Source organism: Rhinoderma darwinii, chromosome 7, assembly GCF_050947455.1.
Source record: "Rhinoderma darwinii isolate aRhiDar2 chromosome 7, aRhiDar2.hap1, whole genome shotgun sequence".
Classification (NCBI taxonomy): domain Eukaryota; kingdom Metazoa; phylum Chordata; class Amphibia; order Anura; family Rhinodermatidae; genus Rhinoderma; species Rhinoderma darwinii.
The window spans coordinates 103,342,142-103,355,150 of record NC_134693.1 but is presented as its reverse complement, the minus strand read 5'-3'; the positions used below and the strand labels follow the sequence as shown (position 1 = coordinate 103,355,150).

Genomic DNA, 13,009 nt, shown 5'->3' with positions numbered 1-13,009 from the left:
AATCACGGACTGTCTGCACGGACCCATAGACTAATATAGGTCCATGCGAGGCGCATGAAAATCACGCGCATTGCACCGACGTATATCACGTTCGTCTAAATAAGCCATAAGTAGGAAGTACATACACCAATTAGCAAAAACCTAGTTAATGTACAATTTGCATAAAACCGTTATATAAATATGAATTACAGCAGTAAAAAAACGCTAGTTGCTTAAAAAAACGTCTGAAAACCAGCAGCTGTTTTCGCTTGAAAACACCTCTGTATTTTCAGACGTTTTTTTGTTAAGCGTGTGAACATACCCTCACATTCTTTTTTTTTCCTGTCGTTTTCTAGAGTACTATAGAGAAGCCTATGGGAGAAACCGCAGAAAGAAAACAATACCTAAAGCCTGCTGCGTTAAAAAGACTAAAAAATGCCAGAGACAAAAAGCTTTGTTTTTAGTGCATTTTAGATTTACCTATAGACTTAACATTTACATTACTGCATGTAAAAAAATTACACAGCGCAGTTTTTCATATTGTGGTATTTTTACCCCAATGATGGGGGGGGGGGGGGAATGCCACACCTAGAGCATACCACTGCTTCAAAAACATTGCAGCAGGCTCTAAAACGACAGCAGTATAAAAAAAAAAAAAAAACTGTAATGGCAGCGAGACTGTATGAAATTACGTATGAAGTACACATATGGTGCAAAGGTAAAACACTGCATCTGAAAATACACGATGAGAACTTTGTAGTACAAAAAAAACATATCAAGGGAAAAATTATATCCAAAAAGGAAAGAATACAGAATAAAATATTTATAATCTTGAATTCTTTATATTTTGTCTGCCTAAAAGGGCAGAGAGATTAGAATGATAAAGTGTTTGTATTATATAATAATAATAGTAGTGAGGGAGAGCCTGTCACTTGTTTAATATGTATAACCCCTCACCTGACCTATTGAATCTATTGATATAGCGAGTTTAATAGTAATGGTTATGACGGTTACGTTTTTGTTCTTTTTTTTTTTAATTTCATTATTTTATCCATTTTATCTTTATCATCTTTTATGCTTCTCATTCCCCATCCCCTCTTTACTTTTTGTATCCCTTATTGAAAAAGGTTAATCAAATCAATTTTGAAAAAATAATAGTAGTAGTAGGAATAATAAGCATCACCATCAAAATCATTATTATTCTTGCTTAAAGAGGCTCTGTCACCAGATTATAAGTGCCCTGTCTCCTACATAATCTGATCGGCGCTGTAATGTAGGTGACAGTAATGCTTTTTATTTAGAAAAACGATTATTTTTACCACGTTAGGAGTGATTTTCGTTTTATGCTAATTACTTTCTTAATGCCCAAGTGGGCGTTTTACTTTAGACCAAGTGGGCGTTGTACAGAGGAGTGTATGACGCTGACCAATCAGCATCATACACTTCTCTCCATTCATTTAGTCAGCGCATAGTGACACTGGGTTGTTCGCTATGTGCGGTCTTATACGGACATATTAACGTTACTGAAGTGTTTAGACAGTGAATAGACATTCCAGCCAGGACGGGATGTCTATTCACAATCCCGGCACTTCGTTAACGTTACTGTGGTACTTACAGCAGAGCAAGTGTAATCTCGCGAGATCACGCTATAAATGACAGGTTACAGCGAGATTACGCTTGCTCTGCTGTAAGTACCACAAAAACGTTAACGAAGTGCCGGGATCGTGAATAGGCATCCCGTCCTGACTGGAATGTCTATTCACTGTCTAAACACTTCAGTAACGTTAATATGTCCGTATAAGACCGCACATAGCGAACAACCCAGTGTCACTATGCGCTGACTAAATGAATGGAGAGAAGTGTATGACGCTGATTGGTCAGCGTCATACACTCCTCTGTACAACGCCCACTTGGTCTAAAGTAAAAACACGCCCACTTGGGCATTAAGAAATGAATTAGCATAAAGCTAAAATCGCTCCTAACGTGGTAAAAATAGATCATTTTTCAAAATAAAAAGCACTGCTGTCACCTACATTATAGCGCTGATCTCCTTATGTAGTAGATAGGGCACTTATAATGTGGTGACAGAGTCTCTTTAACTCGAAGGTCAGATGCACACATTTATTTCTATGACAAAGCGTCCAGATATTAATTTTGAGTAGATGACAAAATAAAAATAATCCCATTCATGCAATGGGGAAAATAAAACAAATAATGCGATGGGAAAGTGGAGTCGTTGCCCGTAGCAGCCAATCAAGTCGTTGCTTTTACTTTCCAAATGGCCTTACACGACCGGACAACTAATATCCACGGGATAGGTCATCAGTATATGATCGGTGCGGGTCAGACACCCGGACACTGCACTGATCAGCTGCTGGGTGTTTTGAACGGTATGCAGTAGTTGGAGCCTGAAGCAGGTGGCTCTGACCACTGAATAGCAGCTGATACGCACAACTGCAGCTCTGCTCCTATTACGTGACCGAAGCCATCTGCTTCCGGCATGAATCGTCAATCGATTGGAGTCCAGCCGTCGGACCCCCACCGATCATATACTGATGACCTATGCGGTGGATAGGTCATCATTTGTCCCGTCGTGGAAAACCCTTAAAAGCTTTTTGTTTCCAAAGGGGTCGTCCGGGCACAGGGCAGTTTTTCATACTGATGACCTATCCACAGAATGGCTGGATTCACACGACCATGTTACGTCCGTAATGGACGGAACGTATTTCGGCCGGAAGTCCCGGACCGAACACAGTGCAGGGAGCCGGGCTCCTAGAATCATAGTTATGTACGATGCTAGGAGACCCTGCCTCGCTGCGGGACAATTGTCCCATACTGTAATCATGTTTTCAGTACGGGACAGTTGTCCTGCAGCGAGGCATAACTATGATGCTAGGAGCCAGGCTCCCTGCATTGTGTTCGGTCCGGGACTTCCGGCCAAAATACGTTCCGTCCATTACGGACGTAACATGGTCGTGTGAATCCAGCCAATAGGTTATCAGTATATGATCCTACACTTTATAGCGGCCGATGCTGCAGTATTGAAACTCTTCTCCTATTGACATGAATAAAAGCAGAACTGCAGTACGGCCGCTTAGCTGTGACCGGAGCCATCAGCTTCCGGCACGGACATCCGATGCCAGGAGGAGCCCGGAACAGCTCATCAGTGCAGGGTCCAGGTGTCGGACCCCCATTGATCATATACTGATGACCTATCCTGTGGATAGGTTATCAGTATTAAAAATAAAATACATTTAAAAAAAACACCACGCCCCGTTCCCGGACAATCCCTTCTTAATGTATGTGCTTGGTGATTTTTTTTTAAAGGGACCTCAAAACTGCTGACAGAGCGCTATAGGGGAGAGGGAAGGCATTGTATACATACCTTCTTAAATCGCTCGGTCAGCAGTTTGAGGCGAAATTCACACGAACGTGTGTCATAAGTGTTTGGTGCGTTGTTGCGTGATTTTCGCGCATATGGCATCGTTATCACACTGTTTTTATGTTTAGAAATGAAGGTGCTTTTATTTTTGCCTTTATTTCTTGAACAACAGTTGCGTTTTGTGCGCGCAAAAGGTCCGTGTGGCATCAGCAAATGGTGCGTGGCTGCGTGATTTTCGTGCAGCCGGCATCATTATGACACTCTGTTTTTATGTTTACAAACAGAAAAGCACGAGGTGCTTTTCTGTTTTCATTCATTCATTCTTTTTACTACTGTTGCGCGAATCACGCGCGGCACCCGGAAGTGCGTCCGTGTGCCGCACGTGATTTTCACGCACCCATTGACTTCAATGGGTGCGTGATACGCGAAAACCGCTCAAGTATAGGACACGTCGTGAGTTTTACACAGCGGACACACGCTGCGTGAAAATTACGGTCTGAACGGCCACATTGAGTTACATACACTACCGTTCAAAAGTTTGGGGTCACTTAGAAATTTCCTTATTTTTGAAAGAAAAGCACAGTTTTTTTTCAATGAAGATAACATTAAATTAATCAGAAATACACTCTATACATTGTTAATGTGCTAAATGACTATTCTAGCTGCAAACGTCTGGTTTTTAATGCAATATCTACATAGGTGTATAGAGGCCCATTTCCAGCAACCATCACTCCAGTGTTCTAATGGTACATTGTGTTTGCTAACTGTGTTAGAAGGCTAATGGATGATTAGAAAACTCTTGAAAACCCTTGTGCAATTATGTTAGCACCGCTGTAAACAGTTTTGCTGTTTAGAGGAGCTATAAGACGGACCTTCCTTTGAGCTAATTGAGAATTTGGAGCATTACATTTGTGGGTTCGATTAAACTCTCAAAATGGCTAGAAAAAGAGAGATTTCATGTGAAACTCGACAGTCTATTCTTGTTCTTAGAAATGAAGGCTATTCCATGCGAGAAATTGCCAAGAAACTGAAGATTTCCTACAACGGTGTGTACTACTCCCTTCAGAGGACAGCACAAACAGGGTCTAACCAGAGTAGAAAGAGAAGTGGGAGGCCCCGCTGCACAACTGAGCAACAAGACAAGTACATTAGAGTCTCTAGTTTGAGAAATAGACGCCTCACAGGTCCTCAACTGGCAGCTTCATTAAATAGTACCCGCAAAACGCCAGTGTCAACGTCTACAGTGAAGAGGCGACTCCGGGATGCTGGCCTTCAGGGCAGAGTGGCAAAGAAAAAGCCATATCTGAGACTGGCTAATAAAAAGGAAAAGATTAATATGGGCAAAAGCACACAGACATTGGACAGAGGAAGATTGGAAAAAAGTGTTATGGACAGACGAATCGAAGCTTGCAGTGTTTGGATCACACAGAAGAACATTTGTGAGACGTCGAACAACTGAAAAGATGCTGGAAGAGTGCCTGACGCCATCTGTCAAGCATGGTGGAGGTAATATGATGGTCTGGGGTTGCTTTGGTGCTGGTAAAGTGGGAGATTTGTACAAGGTAAAAGGGATTTTGAATAAGGAAGGCTATCACTCCATTTTGCAATGCCATGCCATACCCTGTGGACAGCGCTTGATTGGAACCAATTTCATCCTACAACAGGACAATGACCCAAAGCACACCTCCAAATTATGCAAGAACTATTTAGGGAAGAAGCAGGCAGCTGGTATTCTATCTGTAATGGAGTGGCCAGCGCAGTCACCAGATCTCAACCCCATTGAGCTGTTGGGGGAGCAGCTTGACCGTATGGTACGCAAGAAGTGCCCATCAAGCCAATCCAACTTGTGGAAGGGGCTTCTGGAAGCACGGGGTGAAATTTCTCCCGATTACCTCAGCAAATTAACAGCTAGAATGCCAAAGTTCTGCAATGCTGTAATTGCTGCAAATGGAGCATTCTTTGACGAAAGCAAAGTTTGAAGGAGAAAATTATTATTTGAAATAAAAATCATTATTTCTAACCTTGTCAATGTCTTGACTATATTTTCTAGTCATTTTGCAACTCATTTGATAAATATAAGTGTGAGTTTTCATGGAAAACACAAAATTGTCTGGGTGACCCCAAACTTTTGAACGGTAGTGTAGGTCCGTGCGACGCAAGTGATTTTCACGCGCGTATCACGGACGTGATCTACGCTTGTGTAAATAATTCCTTAAAACTATTGATAGGTCACTTTTAAGGCTGAATTCACACCGTGTATCCATTGGTTTTTTTTTTCTTAACCATAGCCAAAAGTGGAAGGGTGTATAATTTTTTTCCTTTAGGCTACATGCACACGTTGCGTAATTTGGTGCAGAAAATCTGCATCAAAACAGTAGGTAAATGCAGGTAATTCCACATGTAAAATCAGTTTTTTTAATGCGTTTTTTACATGTTGATGCTGAAATAGATGTGGTTTTATGCTGCGGATTTTGCTGCGTTTTCTTAAATATAAACTTGTCAAATACAATTTACAGGCGGAAACGCAAGATAAATCGGCATGCTGCGAATTTTAAAATCCGAACCGAAGGTCAATTTACGTGCAGAAAAATTCTAAATCGTGTAGCCAGGCTGCATGATGCATGGAAATATCGATACTATTTCAATGCCGTGCACCCTCAACCGGAGCAATACCAGCTTAGTATTGTAACACATGAATTTAGTCAGTAGCAAGATGTGATGCGCCCAGGGATGACGCTGTGATAGCGGTCACATGGGATGAAACGTTATCCCAGGAGGCCGGCGTTAGAGGGACGTGATGCCCTGGTTACGGCTGAGGTAAATATGAACGTTTGTTTTTTTTCTATCGCGGTTTTCTGCAGCGGAAACTCCGCCACAAAAGAAAAAACGATACCACAATGTGGTGCGATTTTTCGGACGGAATACACTGCAGGTCCTAGGTTGATACGCTGCGTAGTTTTACGCAGCATTTCCAACCCGTGGGAACCCGGCCTAAAACGTAAACGCTGCGGAATTTCCGCAACGGAAATGTGTATGGAAATTCCGCAGCATTTACAATGTGGATGAGATTTAGTAAATCAAATGGCCACACTGCGAGGAAAAAAAACGAAGCGTTAACATAATTGACCAGCGGTGCAAAATTTGATTCCGCAGCGTGTCAATTTATGCTGCTTTTTTTGCTACGGGTTTTCCCCATTGAATTCAATGGGGATGCAAAACCCGCAACAGAAAGCCAAGTGTCGCAGCTTTTGCGGTGTAATCGCAGTGATACGGACCCAGAAAGTCCTCCTCCTGCCTGCAGTCCGGCCTCCTGGGATAATGTTTCATCCCACGTGACCGCTGCAGCCAATCACAGACGGCAGCAGTACATGCTCTGCAACGTCATTGTAGGAGCCTGGAGCGGATGTCAAGGGAGGGAGGGTATGAGCGCTTTTTTTTTACACTGCAGAAATTCCATCCGGAAAACCGCACCACAATGTGGTGTGATTTTTTCGGACGGAAGGTGCTGCGGGTTCCAGGTCAGATACACTGCGCAGTTTTTACGCAGCTTATCTGACTCGTGGGCCTAAGGGTATGTGCACACATAGTGACCAAAAACGTCTGAAAATCCAGAGCTGTTTTCAAGGGAAAACAGACCCTGCTTTTCAGAAGTTTTTTGACCAACTCGCATTTTTCACGGCGTTTTTTGCGCCGTTTTCGCGGCGTCTTTTACGTCCGTTTTTGGAGCTGTTTTCATTGGAGTCTATGAGAAAACAGCTCCAAAAACGTCCAAAGAAGTGTCCTGCACTTCTTTTGATGAGGCTGTATTTTTACGCGTCGTCGTTTGACAGCTGTCAAACGACGACGCGTAAATGACAGGTCGTCTGCACAGTACGTCGGCAAACCCATTCAAATGAATGGGCAGATGTTTGCCGACGTATTGGAGCCGTATTTTCAGACGTAAAACGAGGCATAATACGCCTCATTTACGTCTGAAAATAGGTCGTGTGAACCCAGCCTGACGTGGAAATAGGTGCGGTTTTATGCTACGGATTTTGGTGCGTTTTTTTTTTAAAACTAGTCAGACACAATTCGCAGCCGGAAATGTCAGGTAAATTGACACGCTGGGGGGATTTTAAAATACAGGTCACTTTACGTGCCGAAAAATTCTGCAACGTGAAATCTCATTTGTTCTGCTGGTGCTATATTATGCATGGCAAATCGGTAACATAATACGCATCATGTGTATTTGGCTTAGGCCTTATTCACACGGACGAGTCCGTTTTGGCACGTGCAAAAAACGCTGCGTTTTGTGCGCGCAAAATGTCAGTGTGGCATCAGCATATGATGCGTGGCTGCGTGATTTTCTCGCAGACGGCATCATGATGACACTCTGGTTTTATGTTAAACAGAAAAGCACGTGGTGCTTTTCTATTTTCATTCATTCTTTTTACTACTGTTGCGCGAATCACGCGCAGCACCCGGAAGTGCTTCCGTGTGCCGTGCGCGATTTGTACGCACCCACTCACTTCACTGGGTGCGTGCAGCACGAAACACGGGCAAATATAGGACATGTCGTGAGTTTTACGCAGCGCACATACGCTGCGTGAAAATCACTGACAGTCTGAACAGCCCCATTCACTTACATAGGTCCGTGCGTCGCACGTGAAAATCCCGCGCATAGCACGGATGTATTACACGTTCGTGTGAATAAGGCCTTGAGGATGGTTTTACAAAGGAAATGAAAAATAATTTCCGTGAGAATTGCCCATGTGGATTTTCCATGTGTTTTCGCAAAAAGAATACAAATTCACAATCCGCACCACAGGCTAACTTCCGCACTTCGTTTCTGCTAAAAAAATTTCTGCAGCATGTGAATGTGATTTATTCAAATCATATCCACTTTGTTGGCAAAGACAAGAGAAAGAGGCGGCAACTCCACTTTGCTGCAACTGTAATACGCTGCAGAATTACCACACTGAAAATGCGCAAATAATACGCAAGAGGCCACACGGTGTTGTTCTGCGTCTTTCATGTTTTTGCAGTGCTTTTTTTGAGCAGTCAGATGTTACATTTAGACCTCCATCACACACACAAATTTTCAGGCGTTTTAAATTGCGTCAAAAACACAAACATTCTATAAATTATAAGGCCCTGTTCACACTGAGTTTTTTTACACTTTTTTTTTACGCAGAAACCTCATTGGAAAACGCGCCAAAAAATAGCCGAAAATGCCTCCCATTGACATCAATGGGAGGCAGAGAAAGCGTATTTCGCTGCGTTGTTGCCTGCAGCGCTCAATGGCTGCGGGCGAAAAACGCGGCAAACAGCGTGCAGGCAGATCAAAATCTGCCTCAAAATTAGACAAAATTTTGAGGCAGAATTTTCTGCCTGCAAAAAACTCAGTGTGAACAGGGTCTTAAAATGAAAGATGGGTTTCTTAAAGTGTTTTTAGCAGCATTTTTCATTTGGTGTTATTTTGTACATGCTTTTTTTCCTGCGTTTTTCAGGTCCTATAGAGAAGCCTATGGGAAAAACGCCTGGAAAAGACCCATGCCCAGAGCATTCTGCATTTGAAAAAAAAAATAAAAAACATCACGGACCACAAACCAAGACGCAGTTGTGTGTGGTGCATTTGATATTATACTATAGACTGTAATGTAACATCTGGTCGCACTAACTAACGTATTAAAAACACCACAAAATTTTTTTAAAAAAAGCAGCAAAATGCTGTGTGTGAATCCAGCTTAAAGTCTACAGTAAGGGTATGTTCACACGTACACGTCCGATACGCCTGAAATTACGGAGGTCTTTTCAGGAGAAAACCGCACCGGAATTTCAGACATGAAGGCATGTGCAGGCGTTTTTCGCAGCGTCCATTACGGACGTAATTGGAGCTGTTTTTCTATGGAGTCAATGGAAAACAGCTCCAATTACATCCCAAGAAGTGACAGGCTTTTCTTTGACGCGGGCCATCGGCACAGAACATCGTAAAGCCCATTCAAATTAATGGGCAGATGTTTGCCGGCGCATTGGAGCCGTATTTTCGGATGTAATTCGAGGTTAAAACGCCCGAATTACGTCCGTAAATAGGGTGTGTGAACCCAGCCTTAGGGTATGTTCACACGGAGTGTTTTCAGGCGTATTTTACACCTTTAGGCTAAGTTCACACAGAGTTTTTTGACAAGTTTTTTGACGCGGAAACCGTGCCAAAAAGCTTGTGAAAAATGGCCCGAAAATGCCTCCCGTTGATTTCAATGGGAGGCGGTTTTCTCCCGCGAGCAGTAAAACCGGCTCGCGGGAGAAAGAAGTGACATGCCCCATCTTCCGGCGTTTCCGCCTCTGACCTCCCATTGACTTCAATGGGAGGCAGAGAAAGCGTATTTCGCGGCGTTTTATGCCTGCAGCGCCCAATGGCAGCGGGCGAAAAATGCTGTGAAAATTGGCGTGCAGGGAGAGGAAAATCTGCCTCAAACTTCCAAATGGAATTTTGAGGCAGAAATTCTGCCTGCAAAATACTCCGTGTGAACCCAGCCTTAAATGCCCAAAAAAAAAAACAGAAGAACGTCTCCAAACATCTTGCCCATTGATTTCAATGGGAACAACGGCATTCTGTTCCGACTGGGTTTTTTTTTTTACGCCTTGTTTTCCAAAAACGGCACATAAAGACACCTGCGAAAAAGTGCATGTCACTTCTTGGGACGTTTTTGGAGCAGTTTTTCATTGACTCAAAAACAGCTCCAAAAACAGCCGTAAAAAACGCAGCGAAAATCGCGAGTGGCTTAAAAAACCTTCTGAAAATCAGGAGCTGTTTTCCCTTGAAAACCGCTCCGTATTTTCAGACGTTTTTGATTGTGTGCGCACATACCCTTACGTGCACACACAAAATCAAAAATGTCTGAAAACACGGAGCTGTTTTCAAGGGAAAACAGCTCCCGATTTTTAGCCGTTTTTTAAACAAACTCACGTTTTTCGCAGCGTTTTATTCCAGAGAATGAAAAACGGCTACAAAAACCGCTAGAGAAGTGACACTTTTAAAAGAAACGCCCCATCGGAACAGAACGCCGTTTTTCCCATTGAAATAAACGGTCAGATGTTCGGAGGCGCTCTGCTTCCAATTTTTCGCAGAGCCCGAAACAGGCCGAAAATAAGCCGTGTGAACATACCCTAAGGCCAGGATCAAACAGTTTTGATGCAGTTTTTGGCTCCGTTTTTTGAGCCGAACTCAGAAGTGGACACAAAAGAAAGGAGAGGCGTCAGTATTTTCTATATACCTTTCCTTCCTTTTGGATCTACTTCTGACTGGCTCGAAAAACTTACCCAAAAACTGCATCAAAACTTTGTGTGTGATCCTGGCCTTAAATATATAAAGTACTACATACACTGCATTTGTGTTAGTTTTGTTGCATTTTTGTGGTCAGTAGCGGTTTTTTTTTACCAAACGCAGCATGCACGGAGTGTGGCGTATTTTAGGGGCTTTTTTTTCCCACAGGCTTCCCTACAGGATTTTAAAAATGCCATGAAAAAAATAAAATTTAAAAAAAACGCATGTGCAAAATGACACTGAAAGAAAAACATCCCCAAAAACACCATAAAATAGGCTTTAATATTTTTTTATTCTTTTTTTTTTTAAAAAAGAGGGCGCTTTAAAATGCATTTTTTAATGCAGGCTAAGGCCTAATTCACACGAGCGTGTCCGTTTTGCGCACGTAAAAAATGCCGCATTTTTGATGTCCGTGTGCTGTCCGTTTTTTTTTACGCCCCATAGACTTCAATGGGTGCGTGATGCGCAAAAAAACGCAGTGAGTTTTACGCAGCGGACACGCGCTGCATGAAAAACACAATCTCTAAATCGGCCCCATTAAATTGCATAGGTCCGTGAGACGTCCGTTGTTTTAACGCACCTAACACGGACGTGAAATACGCTCGTGTGAACAAGGCCTAAAACGGCAGAAAGAAAAAACGACGTGTGAAGGAGTCTTTAGGTGGAAGTCACACGGGGTGGAAATGCTTCGAATTTGCCGCAATTTCCACAGCATTTCTTTAGAAAGGCGCAGATTTCACACCTTCTATATTGGAAAAGTTGAAATTCGCAGGGAACATCCAAGACAGATGGAGTTTTGAAAATCCACAGCATTATCTGAATATGTTCAGCCGCATGGGGATGACATTTCTTCACATCTTATCCACATGGCTCGGACTAGAATCTGCTGCGGTTTTTCCGCGTGGAAAATCCGCAGCTTTTTCTGCCTCGTTAATCCAACCTTAAGAAATTAGATATGAAACTTTTCCACTTTTGCCTGGAACTATTTCTTTTATAAATCGACCGTGTTTTTGTTTGATGAGTTTTATGGCATGGAGCATTTTTAAAAAAAAACAAAAACGTAGCATCCTCTAGGTGTGGCACTATTCCACCTTAAAGACGCAGTGTGAACGATCCCCAATGCCTGATTCATTACTATGAAAAGATGAAAGACCTTAAAAAAAAATGTAAAAAAAAAAAATTACATAAACAATATATTATTTTTGTATCAAAATTTTGAACCTCAACATCCTAGACTTCAGACTAAAACTAAAAAAAAAAAAAAAAATCTATCGAAGGAAATATTAATCTCTAAATTTAAGTCACGTTTAAATGAACTAAGCTTGTAGAAAAGGAAAGTGGAATTGGAAAATGTGGTGATTGTGGGGAAAGACTTCAAAATGTAACTCCAATCCGTAAATGAACGTCTCCCCCATTTCCTCCATACAATCCCCCCAATATCTCCCTGTTCTCAGGACTCGCACACACCATGCATTATAGCTGCTGACTTTGCATGAAGTTGTTGATCTCAATGTGTGTTTTTCACATTTAATTTTTTTATTGCATTATGTGTTGTAATTGATGTCAGATCAGAAAGTCCTGGAGAAGAGAGAGAGTGAAGGGGCAATGCCAACACACGGGCACAGATAGACATGTCTATAGAGATATCCATGCACTGCTAAAGTGCAGCTGCCCCCTCCCATGCTCACACATATACACAACATCCTCCTACAGGAATACATTGTTGCAAACTTGGGAAGCTTTTAAAAATGCCCAGAAGCCCCAGAGAGGGGAGAAAAGCCCCTCAGCAGACAGCTCAGACTCCCCCCTGTCTGAGGAGACCCGTTGCAGAGCTTTTTCTTACCCGTACGGACTTTTTCCAGGCTGATTTGCAGGGCCCGGTGCGCTGCTCTCTCTCCCCTCAGCTTCTCAGCTATTCACCCCCCACCGCTGCTCACTGCCTCATTCCAATATGGCCCAGAGGCCGCCACTGCGCATGCGCGTCGCTCTCCTCCTTCACTCTCTGCCTTCTTTAATTTTTTTAGGGCATTTTTCGCTCTTCCTCCACCCACTTTTTTTTTTCTTTAGCTTTATTTTGACACTGTCCCCCGGCTTTAACTCTCTCCCCCCTCACCAGTCACAGTGATTAGGGTTTAGGGGTGCACTTTTGTTCCTTATTGCATGTCATTTACTAGTAAGGTGCCTTGGAAGTGTCTTTTAATCACAGGAAGTGCTGTCAATTTCTATTTTCTGCAGAAAATCCTAAAGAAAGCTGCTCCTGAAGAGATTATGTTATGGGCTGATTCACAATTCTGTTACTTAAAGTAAAATTACTGTAATCCATAAGTGTCATAGTGTTACTTCTC

The 13,009-nt window shown here is 42.6% G+C and overlaps 1 protein-coding gene and 1 long non-coding RNA gene across 3 annotated transcripts in view; one reads left to right on the top strand and one right to left on the bottom strand.

Moving 5' to 3' along the window:
- The window catches only part of SFMBT1 (Scm like with four mbt domains 1), a 141,415-nt gene extending 128,816 nt beyond the window's left edge, over positions 1-12,599 (bottom strand). The window contains exon 1 of the mRNA XM_075833745.1: positions 12,508-12,599. The gene's annotated coding sequence lies outside the window, so the exon portion shown is untranslated. The remainder of the gene's footprint in view (positions 1-12,507) is intronic.
- Positions 1-13,009, top strand: part of LOC142658058 (uncharacterized) — a 204,097-nt gene that overhangs the window by 95,840 nt on the left and 95,248 nt on the right. The gene's annotated exons all lie outside the window — the stretch shown is intronic.